The sequence below is a fragment of the Nomascus leucogenys genome, chromosome 18 (assembly GCF_006542625.1).
Source record: "Nomascus leucogenys isolate Asia chromosome 18, Asia_NLE_v1, whole genome shotgun sequence".
Classification (NCBI taxonomy): Eukaryota; Metazoa; Chordata; class Mammalia; order Primates; family Hylobatidae; genus Nomascus; species Nomascus leucogenys.
The window spans coordinates 36,612,226-36,617,150 of NC_044398.1; the positions used below are offsets into that span (position 1 = coordinate 36,612,226).

Here is a 4,925-nt window from a genome sequence, read left to right on the forward strand (position 1 = left end):
GAATCAGAAACTAAGGAAACAGCAATCTGTCTTTTAACACATCTTTTAAGTGAATTTTAAATTATAAAATCTATTAACCACTGCCATAATCAAGGGGTCAGCAAATTAATGAACATGAGTCAAGCTTAGGCACCTCCTATTTGTTTGCTTTTTAAAATTTTAATATGATATACATACATCATTAAAAAATTTTCAGTGTATAATTCTATGGTAGTAATTACATGCAAAATGTATAAACATCGGAACTATCTATTTCTAAAATTAGCTTATCGCTCCAAACAAAAACTATACTCACAAAACAGTAACAACTTTTAACTCTTCCCTCACATCCTAGTAATCACTAACATATTTTCTATCTCTATGAATTTTCCAATTCTAGATATTTCATATGTTTGGAATCATACAATATTTGTCCATTTGAGTCTGGCTTATTTCACTTAGAAAACGTCTTTAAGGTTCATTATGCTGTAGTGTGTATCAAAACATCATTCTTTTTTATGGCTGAATAATAATCCTTTGTATTTATGTACAACATTTTGTTCATCTATTCATTGATTAAAGATTCATCTGTTAGGGTTTTTCTACCTTTTGACTATTGTAAAAAATGCTGCTGCAAAAAAAAAAAACACTGGTGTACAAGTATCTGTTTGAGTCACGCTTGAATTATTTCGGGTATATACCTAGAAGTGGAATTATTCTATGTTTAGCTTTTTAATTAACCTCCAAATTGATTTCCACAGTAAGCACACAATTTGATATTCCCACCACCAATATAAGTGTCTTTAACTTTATCCATATCTTGGCTAACCATTTTCCTCCCCCTACTTTCTTTCTCTCTCTCTCTCTCTATATATATATAGTTTAATTTATGTATTTATTTATTTATTTATTTTTATTAGTCATCCTAATAGTTGCAAAGAAGGCCAGGTGTGCTGGCTCATACCTGTAATACCAGTACTTTGGAAGGCTGAGGTGGGCTGATCACCTGAGGTCAGAAGTTCGAGACCAGCCTGGCCAACACAATGAAACCCTGTCTCTACTAAAAATCTGAAAAAAAAAAAAAAATTAGTGGGTGTTGTGGTATGTGCCTGTAGTCCCAGCTACTCAGGAGTCTGAGGCAGGAGAATTGCTTGAACCTGGGAGGAGGAGGCTGCAGTGAGGTGAGATTGTGTCACTGCACTCCAACCTGGTTGACAGAGTGAGACTCTGTCTCAAAAAAATATCCTTGTGAAGTAGTGTAACAGTATCTCATCGTGATATTGATTTTTGTTTCCTGAATGACTAATGATGTTAACTCTCTTTTTATGTACTTGTTGGCTATTTGTACATTTTCTTTGAAAATGTCTATACCGGTTCTTTGCCCATTTTTAAAATAGGTTCTTTAGTTTAATTAATTCTTAACAATTTATCTTTATATTGCATTTGCTTTTAGGTTCTTGGTCATGAAATCCTTGCTTAAGCCAATGTCTAGAAGGGGTTTTCCAATGTTATCTTCTAGAATTTTTATGGTTTCAGGTCTTAGATTTAAATCTTTAATCCATCTTGAGTTGATTTTTGTATAAGGTGAGAGATGAGCATCCAGTTTCATTCTCCTACATGTGGCTAGCCAATTATCCCAGCTTCATTTGTTGAAAAGGGTGTCCTTTCCCCACTTTATGTTTTTGTTTACTTTGTTGAAGATCAGTTGGCTGTAAATATTTGGATTTATTTCTGGGTTTTCTATTCTGTTCCATTGGTTTATGCGCCTATTTTTATACCAGAGCTTTTGCACTGCAAAAGGAACTGTCAGCAGAGTAAATAGACAACCCGAAGAGCGGGAAAAAATATTCACACTCTATACATCTGAGAAAGGACTAATATCCAGAATCTACAATGAACTCAAACAAATCAACAAGAAAAAAACAAACAATCCCATAAAAAAGTGGACTAAGGACATGAATAGACAATTATCAAAAGAAGATACACAAATGGCCAACAAACATATGAAACAATGCTCAACATCACAATGATCAAGGATGGGTGCACCAGAATCTCACAAATCACCACTACAGAACTTACTCATGTAACCAAACACCACCTGTTCCCCAAGAAACTATGGAAATTAAAAAAATAGGTTCTTTGTCTTCTGTTATTGAGTTTTAAAGATTCTTTATATATTTTGGATATTAAATCCTTATGAGATATATGATTTGCAAATATTTTTTTTCTGAATTCTATATATTCAGCATTAAATTCCATGATAAATTTGGAAATCCATTCACCATTTGTAATACATATTGATGCATTTAATAAAATTGCATGGGCCGTATCTTTTGCATTTCTGTATCCTAGTATTAAGTACAGTGCCTACCACAGGCCAGGTTCTCAATACTTGAATAAATGACACAAAAATAGCCAGGACCAGCAAGTTTTTTCTGGGTGGGCTTCATAGAATCTCTGCACTTGCTGGAATCACCAGGAAATCCATGGTCTTCAGCTTTGCATTTTCAGCAACATAGTTATATTGAGTTATCCTCAGGTGAGCAGGGAGACCCTTGGGAGCGGATTCATGGTAGGGTGGCTTTGTAATGTGTCACCTTGGTGAGGCTACGTTTCCCAGAACTCTCTTCCAGTAAGATGGGCCACAAGAGACATTTTGCTTGATAACCGGAGGGCAGAAGTGAAGCAGCAGCATATTGTTTTTACACTTGGAAGGTTGGTGCTGGGGCACCAGGCACTGTTGCAGTTCACACGTTGCCATGTATCTGCTGGATCACCTCGCTGGGGCGGGCAGTAGTCAGGCCTGCAGCCAGGCCTGCAGCTGCTCCACCTTCCCCAGGATCATCCCTTCAGCTTCTCTAATTCCTGGGCCAGATGCATATTTAACTCTGTGAGGAAGGGCACCAGCTTCTTCTGCAGGACACCCACATCATCGAAGCTGGAGGTAGTGAGAGACTGACATGGGTTCCAGGCCATCCTCGTGGGTTCCAGCTCGTGCTCGTGGGCTCCACTGTGTCCTCGGTCTCCCACACTTTACATCCATCTTCCCTTCCTGAGTGCCTGCCCTGTAGACTGGGCAACCAGGCTGCTGTATCTCAGAAGCGGGTTCCACCCAGGCTGAAAATCTCCATGATCACGGGTGTGCCAGCCCCTCCTGCCTCTTCCTCTGGGGCCAATTTGGAGGCAGAGTCATCCTTGTTCTCCTCCTTGTCCTCCTCAGGGTCAGGTGGCTCTTGCTTCACAGATGGCAGGCCTGGGTCTACTGCCTTGCTAGGGCAGCCAGGCACCAATACGGGAGAAGTCAGGACAGCTGTGCCTGGTGTCCACTCGTCCTGGGTATCCGCCTTCTCTTGCTTCACCTGCAACAGGGCTTCTGTGGAAGCTGCAGCAGGGCCCGGCACCTGCACAGGACTGCTTGCACCCTCCCGTAAAAACACAAGGTCAGTGCCAGGCGGGGGCAGCACAAAGCCACCACCTGCTTCCTGCTTCGTTGGAGCCTGAGTATGGTCTGGTTGGGCTGTGCGTGTAGCCAAGGTGGGCTTCAAGGTAGGGCCAAGATGGTGCCGTTGGGCAGAGTTGGGCCTCTTTCGACGACGGTAAGGTGGGGGCAATCCTGCCCCATCCTCAGACTCTGACCAGACACTGGGCAGCAGCCGCTTTAGCTCGTCCTCGTCTACACAGTAATAGATGAACTCGGCAGGTGGTGAGGGGGCCAGGGCTCTGGGGTGCGGCTCTGTGGGCTCTGGGGACTGTGATGGGGGTGGTGGAGGCAGTGGCTGGGCTCCGGGGCGCCGCCTGGCAGCCATCTTGGAGTCACAGCCTCCCTTGGGGGGGCATGTTTACCCCGTAGGCAACGTCTCTGGACACATTTCCACTGGTGCCTGAGACCAGGGCGGGGAGGGCGAAGGCAGATGGGGCAAAGGCCACAATCCTCTTGGGTCTGACAGCCCCGGCATACTCCACACCCTCGGCTGCTTTCCACAATCCGGAGGCAGCGTCTCCGTTCACACTTGCAGAACAGCCCCGATGCCACATCATGGGGCAGCTGCAGGAGGCAGGTGGAGCAGGCCCCACAGTCTTCTGTTACCTGGCAGGCTGCACACTCCCCAGAGCTCACACGCTTAAATATTCTCTGTTCCCGGTTGAAGGCAATTCTCTGTGCTCGACAGTCTTTGCACAACGTTTTGAGCCGCTGCCTTTGGGTGCCATCCCCTGGGAAGCTGATTCCACAGTTCTCACAGCATCCAGGAGCAGGGAATGAAGCTGGGGCTGTGTCAGTGTTAGCCTTGGTCTCATCCTTCGGGGCCTCCTTCCTGACCTCACCACTCGGGGGTCCAACCTGACGTTTCTGGGTTTTGGCTAGCCTTGAATGCTTCTTTCGCTTCTTGCTGGCAACCGCCACGGGATGGGCCTTGGGGGCTGGATAGCACAAGATGCCTTGTTTGAAGTCGAAGAGGGTGAGATCACACGCAGGGCCCAGGTATCGAGTCAGCTCAACTTTGCTTCAGATCCTGTCTCCTGTGGGGCTCTGGTAACAGGTGTCTGAGCGTCCACAGGTGGCCCCTGACTTGCGAAAGACTTCACAGCGCTTCCAGCCAGGGCCCAGGGCCGGGCAGTCCAGCCAGTCCTCAGCCATGGAGGCCACAGGAAGCAGCAGTAACCAGTTTGGCACCAGGCCGGTATCTTCCGCCACTTTAGGCCCGTGGACCCATGACGAGGGTCCCTCTTGCGCCTCCCCGCCTCGCCCTCCTCCCCTTCCTCCTTCTCCGCGGCCGCCTCCTCTGAAGAGGTAGCTGTCGCCTCTGCAGCTGTTCGTTGCTCCCCGCAAATATTTTTTCCATTTTTTAAATTATACTTTAGGTTTTAGGGTACATGTGCACAATGTGCAGGTTTGTTACATATGTATCCATGTGCCTTGTTGTTTTGCTGCACCCATTAACTCCTCA

The 4,925-nt window shown here is 45.5% G+C and overlaps 1 pseudogene across 1 annotated transcript; it reads right to left on the reverse strand.

Moving 5' to 3' along the window:
* Positions 1 to 2,198: 2,198 nt before the first annotated feature.
* LOC100588824 lies at positions 2,199 to 4,664 on the reverse strand (annotated as a pseudogene). The gene is made up of 2 exons (XR_123344.4): positions 3,339 to 4,664; positions 2,199 to 3,245 (listed from the first exon to the last, which is right to left on the reverse strand). The product of XR_123344.4 is annotated as a methyl-CpG-binding domain protein 1-like (transcript).
* Between the last annotated feature and the right edge of the window lie 261 nt (positions 4,665 to 4,925).